This window comes from Triticum dicoccoides, chromosome 6A (genome assembly GCF_002162155.2).
Source record: "Triticum dicoccoides isolate Atlit2015 ecotype Zavitan chromosome 6A, WEW_v2.0, whole genome shotgun sequence".
Taxonomy (NCBI): Eukaryota; Viridiplantae; Streptophyta; class Magnoliopsida; order Poales; family Poaceae; genus Triticum; species Triticum dicoccoides.
This window is the reverse complement of record NC_041390.1, coordinates 520433013-520450274: the sequence shown is the minus strand read 5'-3', so window position 1 is coordinate 520450274 and position 17262 is coordinate 520433013.

Sequence of the window (17262 nt, the reverse complement as noted above, 5' to 3'; positions counted from 1 at the left end):
AAACTTATCCGAAACCATTCAGGTGTCCAAACATAACCTTCCAATATATCAATCTTCATGTGTCGACCATTTCGAGACTCCTCGTCATGTCTGTGATCACATCGAGGACTCCAAACTGCCTTTGGTACATCAAAACACATAAACTCATAATATCGATTGTCATTGAATGTTAAGCGTGCGGACCCTACGGGTTCGAGAACTATGTAGACATGACCGAGACTCATCTCCGGTCAATAACCAATAGCAGAACCTGGATGCTCATATTGGTTCCTATATATTCTACAAAGATCTTTATCGGTCAAACCGCATAACAACATACGTTGTTCCCTTTGTCATCGGTATGTTACTTGCCCGAGATTCGATCATCAGTATCATCATACCTAGTTCAATCTCGTTACTGGCAAGTCTCTTTACTCATTCCGTAATGCAACATCGCGTAACTAACTCATTAGTCACATTGCTTGCAAGGCTTATAGTGATGCGCATTACCGAGAGGGCCTAGAGATACCTCTCCGACAATCGGAGTGACAAATCCTAATCTCGATCTATGCCAACTCAACAAACACCATCGGAGACACCTGTAGAGCATCTTTATAATCACCCAGTTACGTTGCGATGTTTGATAGCACACAAGGTGTTCCTCCGGTATTCGGGGGTCGCATAATTTCATAGTCATGGGAACATGTATAAGTTATGGAGAAAGCAATAGCAATAAACTAAATGATCATACTGCTAAGCTAATAGATGGTCAAGTCAATCACATCATTCTCTAATGATGTGATCCCATTCATCAAATGACAACTCATGTCTATGGCTAGGAAACTTAACCGTCTTTGATTAACGAGCTAGTCAAGTAGAGGCATACTAGTGACACTCTGTTTGTCTATGTATTCACACATGTACTAAGTTTCCGGTTAATACAATTCTGGCATGAATAATAAACATTTATCATGATATAAGGAAATATAAATAACAACTTTATTATTGCCTCTAGGGCATATTTCCTTCAATTTCTTGATACAGAGTGTAAGGGATATCACTCACACTAGCACCCATGTCACATAAACCATGATAACAGTGATCTCCTATTTTAACTGAAATGACAGGTAGACCAACAACTGGTCTATTTTTATCCCTTTTTCGGGTTTAGCAATTCTAGCAGCTTCTACACAGAAGTAAATAACATGCCCATCTATATCTTCCTCCAGGAGATCTTTAACCATAGCAACATTAGGTTCTACCCTAATTTGTTCATCAGGTTTAGGTGTTCTAACATAGCTTTTGTTAACCACAGTTGAAACTTTAGCATGTTCCTTTATCCTAACATGAAAAGGTGGTTTCTCTATATAAGCAGAAGGAACAACTGGATCAACAATATAAGTATAGTTTCTTCTTTAACTGGTACTGTTCTTTAATTTCTTCTTTAATAAGTGGGTGATATTTAAACCACTTCTCTTTAGGGAGTTCAACATGAGTAGCTAACGATTCACAAAAGGAGGCTACTATCTCAGAGTCAAGTCCATATTTAGTGCTAAACTTTTGAAAAGCTTCGGTATCCATAAAAGATTTAACACAATCATACTTAAGTTTAATACCTGACTCTTTACCTTCTCGAGTTCCCAATCTTCAGAGTTGCATTTAATTCTTTCCAAAAGATCCCACCGTAATTCAATAGTCTTCTTCATAAATGAACCAGCACAAGAAGTATCAAGCATGGTTTGATGATTACGAGAAAGCCGAGCATAAAATTCTGGATAATAATTTCTCTTGAGAGCTCATGGTTGGGGCATGAATATAGCATTGACTTAAGCCTCCCCCAAGCTAGGGTGATACTTTCTCCTTCACAAGGCCAAAAATTGTATATATAATTCAGATCATGATGAACTAGATGCATAGGATAAATTTTCTGGTGGAACTCCAATTTCAAACGATTAGAATTCCATGATCCAATATCATCGCATAGTCTGTACCATGCCAATGCTTTTTCCCTTCAAAGATAAAGGGAAAACCTTTCTCATCACCTCATCTCCGAGTAAACATGCAAGCTTAAACAATCCACAAATTGGTTCCACATATATCAAGTGCATATCAGGATGTTCGGTTCCAAATCCTACATAAGGATTAGCTAGCAGTTGTTCTATCATACCCGAAGGAATTTCATATTCAATATTTTAAGTAGGTGCAGTAGGTTGAGGGGTTGCTAATTGTTGTTCCATATGAGGTGAAGATACCCCAAACAAACTCCTTAAAGGATTGTTTTCCATAGTAACAAGTGATAATAAATTCCAGCACACTATATAAATGTTTCCTTACCAAATCCCACTTACCAAATGCGCTTCACTCCCCGGAAACGGCACCAGAAAATAGCCTTGATGGCCCACAAGTATAGGGGATCAATTGTAGCTCTTTTCAATAAGTAAGAGTGTCGAACCCAAAGAGGAGCAGAAGGAAATGACAAGTAGTTTTCAGTAAGGTGATGTCTGCAAGTGCTGAAACTGTAAGTAGCGAGTAGCTTGATAGCAAGATAATTTGTAATGATCAAGTAACGACAATAGTAACAAGTATGCATCAAGGTAGCCCAATCCTTTTGAGGCAAAGGACAGGCCAAAACGATCTCTTATAATAAGCAAAGCATTCTTGAGGATACATGGGAATTTCATCTAGTTACTTTCATCATGTTGGTTTGATGTGTGTTCGCTACTTTGATAATTTGATATGTGGGTGGACCGGTGCTTAGGTGCTGTTCTTACTTGAACAAACCTCCTACTTATGATTAACCCTCCCGCAAGCATCCACAACTACGAGAAAAGTATTAACAATAAATTCTAACCATAGCATTAAACTCTAGGATCCAATCGGTCCCTTACGGAATAGTGCATAAACTGGGGTTTAAGTTTCTGTCACTCTCGCAACCCGCCATCTATTTACTACTCCACAATGCATTCCCTTAGGCCCAAATATGGTGAAGTGTCATGTAGTCGACGTTCACATGACACCACTAAGGGAATCACAACATACATACTATCAAAATATCGAACACATATCAAATTCACATGATTACTTGTAACATGATTTCTCCCATGACCTCAAGAAAAAAAGTAACTACTCACAAATAATAATCATGCTCAAGATCAAAGGGGTATTAAATAGCATATTGGATCTGAACATATAATCTTCCACCAAATGAACCATATAGTAATCAACTACAAGATGTAATCAACACTACTAGTCACCCCCTAGCAACAATCTATAGTTCCGGTAACAAGATTGCATACAAGAGATGAACTAGGGTTTGAGATGAGATCGTGTTGGTGAAGATGTTAATGGAGATTTCCCTCCCCAAGATGGGAGAGTTCTTGGTGATGATGATGACGATGATTTCCCCCTCCGGGAGAGAAGTTCCCCTGGTAGAATCGCTCTGCCAGAGGGCAAAAGTGCTCCTGCCCAAGTTCCGCCTTGAGGCGGCGGCGCTTCATCCCAAAAGTCCTCTTCTTATTTTTTTTTTCTAGGTCAAAATGACTTATATAGCATAAGATGGGCACCGGAGGTGGGCTGAGGAGGCCACAACCCACCAGGGCGCGCCTGGGGGGCCTGGCGCACCCAGGTGGGTTGTGCCCACCTGGTGGCCCCCTCTGGTGTTTATTGTCTCAAGTATTTCCCAAATAATCCATAAAAAATTTGTATAAAGTTTCAGCTCATTTGGAGATGTGTAGAATAGGTGGCTTAATGTAGCTTTTTCAGGTCCAGATTTCCATCTTCCGGAATTCTCCCTCTTAGTGTTTTCTTTGCAAATTATGAGAGAAAAGGCATTAGAATTACTCCAAAAAGCATTATTATGGATAAAAACGTTATAAATAACAGTAAGAACACATGATGCAAAATGGACGTATCAAGTACCCTGGACGCTCTGGATCTGGCTCGAGAGTGTTTAACTGATCCAGGGTCTCTTGGCCTGTCAACGCAGGTGGTGCAGAGTTTTTGACAACTCTACCTGTCGTGGAATTGTCACGGCAGATGTCCTAGCAAAAAGACTTAGTCGTGGAGCCATCGCAACTAGGTTAGCTTAAAGGGGTTAAATGGAACAAAGGACACAGGGAGTTTATACTAGTTCGGCCCCTTGCGGTGAAGGTAAAGGCCTAATCCAGTTGAGGTGGTATTACTTGGGTTTCGATTACCAGGGAGCGAATACGCTTGACCTAGCTTTCGATCTCTCTTGTTTCTTGCCCTAAACCACCGCTGGGTTGTCCCTTTATATACACAGGTTGACGCCCCGCGGCTCACGGAGTCCCGGCCGGCTCATACACAATGTGTCCGGCTCGATGACTAACTATGTCTGCCTTACAATACAAGTCATACACATATGGCAGTTTATACATATGGGCCTTAAGCCGCTTTTGGGCTTTGGGTCCTTAATAAGCCTACTATCTGAACTGTCATCTTCAACATCTTCATGGGCCTTGTCTTAATGAACCGTCATCGATAGAACCCTGCCCCTCCTGGGCAGGTCATACCCAATAGTCATATCCCCAACATTAGGCCCTAGGTTGATTTGAACTTGTTCATGTCAATCTTCAACACTTTAGAGAAAACCCTATTTATTTACTCTTCGCGAGACCTTGTAACCTTCCATGACATCATCTCCTGGGATTGTGGTAATCCGCCATGATGTCACCTGTCATTAATATTACACAAGGCCCAAATCTTAATAAATCTTCTTTTTAATGAACCTCCGAAAATCGAGGCATTTGCGCCATCACATATCCATTTTTTGGTCTCCTCGATTCCCGTGCATGCCACTTATCCATCCAGCCTTATAAATAGGGTCAAGGGTCCCTTTCACTTTCCCCCTTGCCTCTTCATGTCTTTCTTCTTCCCCGTGTCGTCTCAGCGCCCGAGTTCCACCGCCGCCGTCGACCTTCACCACTGCATCAACAACGGCCGCTGCATCAACCTAAACCGATCAGAACTCATCTGTACTCTTCCACTGTTCAATAGCTCCAGTAAGTTCTCCTATTTTCCTTCACGCAGATCTCATTAGGGTTTCAGACGAGTTCATCGGAGTTCATCTCCGTTCCTTGCTATAGCTTGCTCTTTTTAATACGAACTTGGTACCTCTCCTGCGCGGTAGTAGCTGTAATATTCATTTTCACTATCAGGGCATCTCCTTTTGCATAAAAAATCCGATCTAGACAAATGAACTGCTCAAGCACCATAACTTATGTCTGAATAATTTTTATTATCTGAAGTATCGTAGATCAAAAATCATAATATCAATCTGCGAAACCTGTTTTTCAACACTTAGCAATTTTCCCTTTCTCTGATCTGTATTTTAATGACTGTGTGGGAGGCTTAACTCAAAAACCGTAACCCGCCAGGTAACATTAGTCCCCTCTTACGCCGCCAGTAGTCCATGTTTGTAACTTCAATGTTGTCCTCTAGCTTAGACTTATGCATGCTTCATTGTTATTCATCATATAACCTTAAACCGGCAAATTTTATTTCCTTTAGGCTTCTTCCCTTACGATGTCGAAGACAATTACCTCATGTAATTGGGTTCCTTCAACTTTCACGGAAAACACACTTAAGGACTTTGTCAAAGTCGGTTTTTTACCAACAGAAAACATCCTGCACTGGCGCGCTCACACACCAGGTGAAGAAAGACCTCAGCCACAAGATGGCGAGGTCATTATTTTTACTGATCACATGAATCGGGGCTTCTCACCGCCCGGATCCAAATTTTTCTGAGACATTCTGCACTTCTTTCAACTTCATCCTTGTCGATGTCAAAACCGGCGGATCTTGGGTAGGGTGTCCCGAACTATGCGTCTAGGCCAGATGGTAACAGTAGGCAGGGGACACGATGTTTTACCCAGGTTCGGGCCCTCTTGATGGAGGTAAAACCCTATGTCCTGCTTGATTAATATTGATGATATGGCTAGTACAAGAGTAGATCTACCACAAGATCAGAGAGGCTAAACCCTAGAAGCTAGCCTATGGTATGATTGTGGGTTATGGTTGTTGTCCTACAGACTAAAACCCTTCGGTTTATATAGACACCGGAGAGGGTTAGGGTTACACAAGGTCGGTTACAAAGGAGGAGATATCCATATCCGTATTGCCTAGCTTGCCTTCCACGCCAAGTAGAGTCCCATCCGGACACGAGACGAAGTCTTCAATCTTGTATCTTCATAGTCTAATAGTCCGGCCAATGGAGATAGTCCGGCTGTCCGAAGATCCCCTAATCCAGGACTCCCTCAATACTCAAGACATTGGACCCAATTCTGTGTCAAACATCTGCAATTTTGAAGTTTTCTGCGAGGTATACCTTCAAGAAGAACCTAGCGTTGAACTCTTTAGGGAATATTTTTATTTGAACCGACAGAATAAGTTTACCAATGGATCCAGCTTAGAGCTTGGCGGGGTCTCGATTCAACGGAGAAGAGATGCTGTCTTCCCTTATGTTCGCCTGCCAAGTCACCCCAAGGATTAGAACCAAACATGGTTCTATTGTAAAGATACCTCTCCAGCTGATGAGAATCCACTGTCGGGTTATCGTGTTGAGCGGCTTAACCCCATGCATCATCTTCCCGAGTGGCTTAATACTGCTGAACGGTCAAAGCTTGAACCTACCATTTCAAAGGTAAAGGCCCTGCTAGGAAATGGGTTAACCGGTATTGACCTGGTTCGGTGTTGGGTTTCTTGGAGAATCATACCCTTGAGCCGCTGTTTCGGCTTAATGTGTACTTATACGGGTGATGCCAAAGATGCACTGCGCTACAACTCCGTGTGTTTAACTAATGACGTAATCAATGAGATGACAAAGACCCTTCTCAATGTGAACTTGGAAAGCTGTAGCAAAGTGGGACTGAACACCTTCTGCACTCTTAACCCGTGTAACACCCCGGATGTAACTTGCCATATTTGTAACTCCGACTCTTGGCTTTTTCGGCTTTAAGTTATGAGATTTCCCTTCATGGTTGGGTTTTGTCTTCATTTTGCATTTTTTCATGTCATAAATTTCATATCATGTCATCATGTGCATCACATTTGCCATACATGTTCGTCTCATGCATCCGAGCATTTTCCCTGTTGTCCGTTTCGCAATCCGACACTCCCACATGCACCAGCACACCCTGCTTGTCTCTTTTCGCGAGCGGGTGTTAAATGTTCTCGGAATGGACCAAGATTTTTCAAGTGGCCTTGGTACATCACCGGTAGACCGCCTGTCAAATTTCATTCCATTTCGAGTCCGTTTGATACCCCAATGGTTAACCGGGGAACCGCAAAAGCCTCTTGTGTGTTGCAGCCCAACACCCCTCCAAAATGGCCCAATAACCCATCTAAACCATCTCCATGTCCTCCATCGTCGGATCACGATCGTGTGGGCGAAAACCGCACCTCATTTGGACACTCCAAACTCCCTCTACCTATAAATATGTGCCCCTCCTCGAAATTTCGCGGATGAAACCCTAGCAAAGCTCCCCACTCCGCCACCAGATGTGTCCGTCCACGCTGGACGAATTGCACCGCTGCCCGTAGCCACTCACACGCCGCCACGTGTCCCACCGCCGCTGCCCACCGTCAAAGCCCGCCGCGCCCGAGGCCGGGCCCCGCAGGCCCGTCCACCGCCTCCCCGCGCCCGCGCGCGTCCGCTCCGCCCGAGCGCTTCGCCGACTCTCCTGCGCCGCCTCCTGCCGCGTCCGCCGGTGCCGACCTCCACCTCCCTCCGCCGTGTCAAGCTCCGCCGGCCGCTCACCGGCGACGAGCCCCAGCGCCCGGTCTCGCCACCTCTGCCGCGCCCCTCGTCCCCAGCGCCCAGATCCGGCCGGGGCTCGTCGGATCTGAGGCAGGGCGCTCTGCTCCCGCCTCTGGCCGCCCAACGCTGGCAAGCCGCCGTTGCCTCCCGGTTCTTCCTCCGCGGTCGGGCCCGAGCCTAACTCGATCTGCTGCGCACCGTCCCCGACCCGATCCGCGACCCATTGACTTTTCCCTCGAGGTCGATTTCCACCAAGTCTTTACCCCCTGATATTTTATGCCCCTGTTCAACGCATCGTACCTCCATGACCGTAGCTCCAAAGCATGCATATGATATGTCGAATTGTTCGTCTCGTTGAGCTATTCACGTTGGAAGCATTTCCTTGCATGTTCACGTTCATTATTATGCCATTTTGTTTTATGAAAGAGTGCTATAAAATGTTAGCTACTGGAATTTATCAGATCTTGAGGTTTTGTCATTTTTGTTGCATTTTATGCGATCGTATGAGCTTGAGGTCTACATGTGTTTTGAACTACATCATTCCATCTTTACATAGGTGCTTGTCTTGTATTTTTGTGATCTATGTGGTGACTAGCACAAGCATGGAAACTAGGCTCCATAATGTTGCTATTTTCAGGGACTTTGGTTTTTGCTACGTCCTTTTCCTGCTATTATTTTGATGCCATGTAAACTTGATGCTACAGTGAGATCCATGCTTATTTTGAGATAGTTCAATAAGGATGTTTTGAACATGTGGTTATGCTATATCCATCCATGCCCCTATTTTCAATTATGGAGTGCTCAAGCATGTCATTTGCTTGCTCCACTTTTGCTATAAAATGTTCCTGGCAGAATGTTAACATGTCAATCAAAATTGCCATGGTTGTTGCTAGTGATCCATGCATCCTATCAACTTGATCTTTACATGGGTGCCATCGTATCTTCTGTGCCTTTTTGGCTCATGTTCATTACGGGACTTTTGTTCTATGCATTTAGTAGAATCATGCCATGCCTTGGTTTGCTACGAATGTTCCTGTAGCATGATGTTTTCTTGCTCTAAACATTCCTTCCTGATGTTGTTTTTGACATGTTAGTATTTTCACTAAGTCTGTGATGCTGATATCTTTTGCACTTTTGCCATGCTTGTTTGAACCTTCTCTTGTGTGTTTTAGCCATAGCTCAGTGTTCATGTTTTGTCAATCATATCTTGTACATCACTGACATATGCTTTGTTTCTATGTTGGAGCGCAGTAGCTTAGTTTCTGGTTGCATTCTAAGTGGCATCATGCTGTTAATCGCAGTTTTGCGTCATTCTTGTGATGCTTGCCATTTGCAAACCCTGCATCCGTTTCCGGTGATCTTTATATCGATTTCAACTGAAATGATCTCATCTTTCCATCGGCACACTTGGTTTGCCAAGTTGATGCCTTGATCATTCTTTCCCTTCCGGAGCACGCATATGCATTGCATATCATATCTTGCATATCATGCCATGCATTGCATTATGTTGCTTGTGCATTGCATCATGATTGATTGTTGTTCCATTGCTTGTGTTCTTGTTTTGGGTAGAGTCGGGAGACGAGTACATGACCGAGGAACCTGTTGAGTAAGCTAACGAGGATCAAGCCTTTGACAGCTCTGAGAACATTGCAGGCAAGATGACCATACCCTCGAAATCACTTCTATCTTTGCTTCCTAGTTGTTCGCTCTATTTCTATGTCGCGCTACCTACCACTTTCTATATCATGCCTCCCATATTGCCATGTCAATCCTCTAACCCACCTTCCTAGCAAACTGTTGTTTGGCTATGTTACCACTTTTGCTCAGCCCCTCTTATAGCGCTGCTAGTTGCAGGTGAAGTTGAAGTTTGTTCCATGTTGGAACATGGATTTGTTGGGATATCATTATTATATCTTATTTACTTTAATGCACCTATATACTTGGTAAAGGGTGGAAGGCTCGGCCTTATGCCTGGTGTTTTTGTTCCACTCTTGCCGCCCTAGTTTACGTCATACCGGTGTTATGTTCCTCGATTTTGCGTTCCTTACGCGGTTGGGTGTTATGGGACCCCTTGACAGTTCGCTTTGAATAAAACTCCTCCAGCAAGGCCCAACCTTGGTTTAACATTTGCCTACCTAAGCCTTTTCCCTTGGGTTCTGCAGACTCAAGGGTCATATTTATTTTAAACCCCCAGGCTAGTGCTCCTCTGACTGTTGGTCCAAACTGCGCGATGTCCGGAGCCCCCTGGGCAACCAGGGTCTATGCCAACCCGATGTCTGGCCCATCCGGTGTGCCCTGAGAACGAGATACGTGCGACTCCTATTAGGATTTGTCGGCACATCGGGCGGCTTTGCTGGTCTTGTTTTACCATTGTCGAAATGTCTTGTAACTAGGATTCCGAGACTGGTCGGGTCTTCCCGGGAGAAGGAATATCCTTCGTTGACCGTGAGAGCTTGTGATGGGCTAAGTTGGGAAACCCCTGCAGGGTATAAACTTTCGAGATCCGTGCCCACGGTTATGTGCCAGATGGGAATTTGTTAATATCCGGTTGTAGAGAACTTGACACTTAACTTAATTAAAATGGATCAACCGCGTGTGTAGCCGTGATGGTCTCTTTTCGGCGGAGTCCGGGAAGAGAACATGGTCTTGTGTTATGCTTGAACGTAAGTAGTTTTAGGATCACTTCTTGATCACTCTAGCTTCTCGACCGTTGCAGTGCTTCTCTTCTCGCTCTTATTTGCGTATGTTAGCCACCATATATGCTTAGTGCTTGTTGCAGCTCCACCTCACTACCTTTTCCTACCCATAAGCTTAAATAGTCTTGATCTCGCAGGTGTGAGATTGGTGCTCATGACTCACGGATACTTCCAAACAGTTGCAGGTGCCGAGGATACCAGTGCAAGTGATTCTACCGAACTCAAGTGGGGGTTCGACGAGGATTCGGGCCGTTACTATGTTTCTTTTCCTCATGATCAGTAGTGGAGCCCGGTTGGGATGATCGGGGATCTAGCATTTGGGGTTGTATTCCTTTATTTTGGTACCGTAGTCGGAACTTTGATTGTACTTTGGATGATGTATGAATCATTTATGTATTGTGTGAAGTGGTGATTGTTAGCCAACTCTTTATCCCTTCTATTCAGTACATGGTATTGTGTGAAGATTACCCCGCTTGCGACAAACCTACCATGCGGCTATGCCTCTAAGTCATGCCCCGACACGTGGGAGATATAGCCGCACTGTGGGTGTTATAAGTTGCTATCAGAGCCATCCCTGACTTAGGAGCCCCCTGCTTGATCGAATCGCTGACGTTGTTGAGTCTAGAACAAAATTTTTTGAGTCTTAGAATTATATATATCAGAGAGTAGGATTCTTTTAACTCCTCAGCCCCTTTGTCGCTCTGGTGAGGCCTCCTGGCGTAAATTTTTTGACTCTTCTCTCCTCAAATTTCATGAAAATAAAATTTAGGATCACGCGGGTATCTTGGAATTGTTCCGACAGTCTTGTGACGAGAACATTGTTCTTGGTGCCTCCTGACATTTAAGGGTTGTGGCAGTGTCCCGGGGAGTTGAGCCTTGAGGTGTTGTCGTCACAATTTTACCGTTGCAGTTCTGGAATACCTGAGTTCGCCGACATCGAAAATCTCTTTTATGCAGTTGTTGGTGAGATAACCTCGACGCCACCCAGCACTGGGGCGGGAGTTCGGGAGTATTGCCATAACTCATATAACGGATGCTTTTCGAAGGTTGAGGTACATGATTTCTGAAGGTTTCTTGGTTATGTGTTGAAGGATGGATACAACTAGATGTAGGAATTGTTAGTTTGGGTGAGATATTATGCTTCCGCTGTATCCCCAACACCCGATTGCATAACCAGAAAGTTTCGGGAGTTTTATAGGTGGGAATTCACGTAGCTCTAGTATTTCTTCCCGCGGATATTTGGTTTGTGATTGGGTAATCCTTACCACTTATTTGTTCATATCCGTACCTTGTTGCTTTATTCATCTACCTTTATCTAAGTGGATTCTCAACTTAATGGGCATGTGATGTTTTACTTTGGAATTCATTCGTTCACCCTTGTTCGAATGTTAAGACTTTATGTTGCAATTTCGATCCATTGATTCAGCTTGAATATATGTCTTTCAAAATTCTAACGGATGTCACCCTCTTAAGGATGGCTCCTCCAACGCATCAGAATCTGCCACCACCTCCGGAGGCATGGCAAGCTGTCATGGCAGCCACCAACTCAAACACTCAGATGCTTATGCAACTCCTGTAAGAGCGCAACCAAGGGCAAGGCAACCAAGGAAATCAAGGCCAAGGCAACAATCAGCCTCAGTTTGCTACCCTCAACCGGTTCCTCGCAAACCAACCAAAGTCCTTCAGTAAGTGTGCCGAGGCCACAGACACCAACGATTGGCTCGTGGAGATTTGCAAACATTTTGAATGTAGCAATGTCAGACCTGAGGACTTTGTCAAGTTTGCTTCGTTTCAACTCAAGGACCAAGCTGCTAAGTGGTTTCAACAATACAGAGATTCCAGAGGAGGTCATGTGATTACCTAGGATGATTTCCATTGAGACTTTAAAGCTCATCACATCCCACCAAGCGTGGCTGAGAGCAAGCGTGAGGAGTTCCGCAATCTCAAGCAAGGCAGCATGTCTGTGTACCAATACAATATTCAGTTTCAGAAACTTGCTCACTTCACTAAACAAGACATTCCTGATGAAGAGAGTATGATCTATCAATTCAGAGGTGGCCTCAGAGAAGATCTGCAGTTAGCTCTCGTGCTTCTTGAGCCGACCAAGTTCGATCAATTCTATAACATGGCACTAAAGTAAGAAGCTGCTCAGCTCAAGTGTGAGGCTTCAAAGAAGAGAGTCAGGGACACAGTTCAATCTTCTTCTTCATCACAACTGGCAGCTAAGAAACAGAAGTTATGGTTGCATCCTCCTCTGTTTTGCTAGCCCTACCAGCAGAAGAGCAAAGGTGGCAATGGATCTTCCCACCCACCCAACCCAGGCTATCAGAACAAAGCTCAGTCTCAAACTCCAAGGTCAAGTGCTCCTTATCATCGTCCGCTCTCAGAAGTTACTTGCAACAAGTGTCAGCAGAAAGGGCACTATGCAAACAAGTGCTTCAACCAAAGACGCCTTCCGCCTCCTCCTCCTGTGAGATCTTCCAGCAATGCAGTGGTCAAGCATAATTCCAAGTCTGCAAAGGTGAACATGATGAACGCAACTCAGGCAGAGGATTCTTCAGAAGTGATCATGGGTAACCTTCATGTTAATGACTTTCCTGCAAAAGTCTTATTTGATACTGGTGCATTGCATTGTTTCATTTCAAGACCTTTTGCACCAAAGCTTGAGTTGGTTTTCCAAGATTTGCCTAGACAGTTGTTAGTTGTCTCTCCGGGTAAATTCATGAACGCAAGCTCCATGGTTCCGGATGTTTCTATCAAGTTGGGAGACTATAAATTTCTGTCTTCTCCAATTGTTCTTGGTGACTCGGATATTGATCTAATTCTCGGCATGGACTGGCTTTCTAAGCACAAGGCTCAGCTTGATTGTGCTGCCAGGCAAATTCAATTGACACACTCTTCTGAGGATGTGATCATCTATGCCGCTCGGGATGAAACCATTCGGCTGTTTTCTCTCAACGAGAAGGGCGAGTTGAATGCCATCTCTCAGATTCCAGTCGTTTGTGAATATCAAGACATCTTTCCAGAAGAGCTTTCGGGAATGCCTCCTCACCGGCCAGTTGAATTCGTTATCGATCTTGAGCCTGGCACGGAACCTGTTTGCAAGCGTCCTTACAAGCTTGGACCATAGGAGTTGAAGAAACAACTCGATGAACAAAAGCGTATGGGTCTGATCAGACTGAGTTCATCTCCATGGGGTTGTGGTGTCCTTTTTGTCAAGAAGAAGGATGGAACGGAACGACTCTGCGTCGACTACCGTCCATTGAACAAGAAGACAATAAAGAACAAGTATCCACTTCCCACCATCAATGAGCTATTCGAGAAACTTAAAGGTGCCAAAGTATTATCCAAGCTTGACCTTCGTATGGGTTATCATCAGATTCGCGTTCATGAACAAGATATCCCCAAGACAGCATTCAGAACAAGCTATCGTTCTTATGAATATATTGGCATGTCTTTCGGCCTTGTCAATGCTCCTCCAACGTTCTCTCGCATGATGAACTTCATATTCAACCCTTACACAAATGATTTCGTCCTGGTGTATCTCAATGATATCTTGGTCTTTTCCAAGAATAAGGAGGATCATGCCAAGCATTTGAGATTGGTGCTTGACAAACTCAGAGAGCATCAATTCTATGCAAAGTTTTCCAAGTGTGAGTTCTGGCTTGACAAAGTTGTTTACCTTGGTCATATCATCTCCGCCAAGGGCATCGCAGTTAATCCCGAGAAGGTGTCTGCAATTGTGAATTGGGAGCCTCCTCGGAGTGTTAAGTAGCTCCACAGTTTTCTTGGGCTTCCAAGCTATTGTCGAAGATTCGTTGAGAATTTCTCTAAGATTGCAAAGCCTCTTTCCAACCTCCTTCAGAAGCATGTCAAGTATGTCTGGACGCCTGAATGTGACGTTGCTTTCAACACCCTCAAAGAGAAGTTAGTCACAGCTCATGTCTTGACTCCTCCTGACGAATCCAAGCCATTCGAAGTTTTCTGTGATGCTTCCTTGCAAGGTCTCGGTGTTGTGTTAATGCAAGAGAAGAAAGTTGTGGCCTATACCTCTCGCCAGTTGAAGCCCAATGAAAGGAACTACCCCACTCACGATCTTGAGTTGGCGGCAGTTGTCCATGAATTATTAACATGGAGGCATCTCTTGTTGGGAAGGAAAGTGGACATCTTCACAGATCATAAGAGCCTCAAGGACATCTTCACTCAACCAAACCTCAGCCTCAGACAGACTCAATGGGTCGAAATGATTCAAGAATACAATCCGAGTATTGAATACACACCCGGCAAGGCCAATGTGATTGCAGATGTTTTGAGCAGGAAGGCTTACAGCAACAGCTTAATTCTCAAGCCCTTCCAACCGGACCTTTGTGAAGCTTTCCGCAAACTGAATCTCCAAGTTGTTCCTCTAGGCTTTCTTGCCAATCTCCAAGTCTCTCCTACTTTGGAAGATCAAATTCGTGAGGCACAACTCGTAGATTCCATGGTGAAGAAGGTGAAACATGGGATTGCTAAGAGCCAACCCAAATACAAGTGCTATCGCATTGATGACAAAGACACTCTATTCTTCGAGGACCGGATTGTGGTTCCTAAAGGTGATCTAAGGAAAGTCATTATGAACGAGGCGCACAATTCCCTTCTATCCATTCATCCTAGAAGTACGAAGATGTACCATGACCTCAAGCAGTCATATTGGTGGACACGAATGAAGCGAGAAATTGCTCAATTCGTGAATGAATGTGATGTCTACAGAAGGGTGAAAGCTGAACACCAACAGCCAGCTGGACTCCTCCAACCTCTTGCTATTCCAGAATGGAAGTTTGACCATATTGAAATGGACTTCGTGACTAGATTTACTAAGTCCAAGCGAGGGAATGATGCTATCTTCGTTGTCATCGACAAGCTTACAAAAGTGGCTCATTTCCTTCCAATCAAAGAATCTATCACAACATCTCAGCTGGCAGAGCTATACACCTCCAGGATTGTCTCCTCGCACGGTATTCCGCAATTGATATCTTCGGATCGTGGAAGCATTTTCACCTCCAAGTTCTGGGACTCCTTCCAAAAGGCCATGGGCACCAACATTCGCTTCAGCATAGCTTTCCATCCTCAAACTAGTGGCCAAGTCGAGTGAGTCAATAAAATCCTTGAAGATATGCTCAGGGTTTGTGTCATTTCCTTCGGTATGAAGTGGGAAGATTGTCTTCCATATGCCGAGTTCTCCTATAACAACAGCTTCCAAGCAAGTTCGGGCAAGGCCCCATTCGAGATTCTCTATGGCAGAAAGTGACGTACTCCTCTCAATTGGTCAAAGACTGGTGAACACCAACTTCTTGGCAATGACTTAATCACAGAAGCTGAAGAAATGTGCAAAGTCATTCGTGAAAATCTCAAAGCCGTGCAATCGCGCTAGAAGAGTTAATATGATAGCAAGCACCGTGACTTGGCTTTCGAGATCGGAGACCATGTCTACCTCCACGTCTCTCCAATGAAAGGCACTCGTCGCTTCGGTATCAAAGGGAAGCTTGCCCCTAGATACATGGCTCCTTTCAAGATCATTGGCAAAAGAGGCGATCTCGCCTATCAACTTGAGCTTCCGTCCAACTTCGCAAACGTGCATGATGTGTTTCACGTGTCACAGCTTCGCAAGTGCTTCAAGATTCCTAAGTGCACCATCAACTTCGAAGAGATTGATCTCCAAGAAGATCTGTCTTATCATGAGCATCATGTTGCTATTCTTGAAGAAACCGAGCGCAAGACTCGCAACAAGTCAATCAAATTCCTGAAAGTGAAGTGGTCACACCATTCCGATCGAGAAGCCACCTGGGAGCACGAGGATCACCTCCGTTCCGAATATCCGGAGTTCTTTCAGTCCTAGGTCTCGGGACGAGATCCTCTCGTAGTGGTGGAGTGTTGTAAAACCCCTAATGTAACTTTCCATATTTGTAACTCCGACTCTTGCCTTTTTCGGCTTTAAGTTATGAGATTTCCCTTCGTGGTTGGGTTTTGTCTTCATTTTGCATTTGTTCATATCATGCATTTCATATCATGTGCATCGCATTTGCATACGTGTTCGTCTCATGCATCCGAGCATTTTCCCCATTGTCCATTTAGCAATCCGACACTCCCACATGCACCGGCGCACCTGTAACACCCCCAGTGTCATGCTACAGTAACCCTCTCTGATTAAGCTAATCATTTTTCCAAAACAGTGCTTAATCACCTTTGTTCAATATCCCATTTCAAATTCCAGTCAATTCAAATTCAAGTGAAGTTTGAAGTTGCTGGAAAAATGTTCATCATTTGCCAAAACTTCCATAACAATTATTTGTTAAGGAACACAACATCACTTTTGTGCAAAGATGAGCATTAGCAATTATAACAGCACCAATTCAGCATTTTAAAATGCTATCCTACTTATGAAAAATATCAAATGAATTATTCTGGTCTCCACAATATTTATGGCACTGTCTATAATCACCAGCGATTTAATGGGACTCCTCCCAAATTTTCCCAAGTGAAATAGTTGACCAAATAATTCCCTTTCTTTCTTTGTTAATAAATAAAAGCTAAAACAGAACAGAAAAACTATTTAAAGTAAAAGAAAAAGGAAAAGCCCCCCCCCCAATTGGGCCGATTGGCCCAGCTGGCCGCCGCGCCCACCTGGCCGACCCAGGCCGACCAGCTCCCCCTCCCGCGTCGTCTTCACTTTGCGGGTGACCGAGCGCTCGTGCCCGCGGTCGCCGGCCGACCGGCCCGCCGCCCCACGCCGCGGAAACGCCGGGGATCAGGACGAGCCCTCCCCCCTCGACC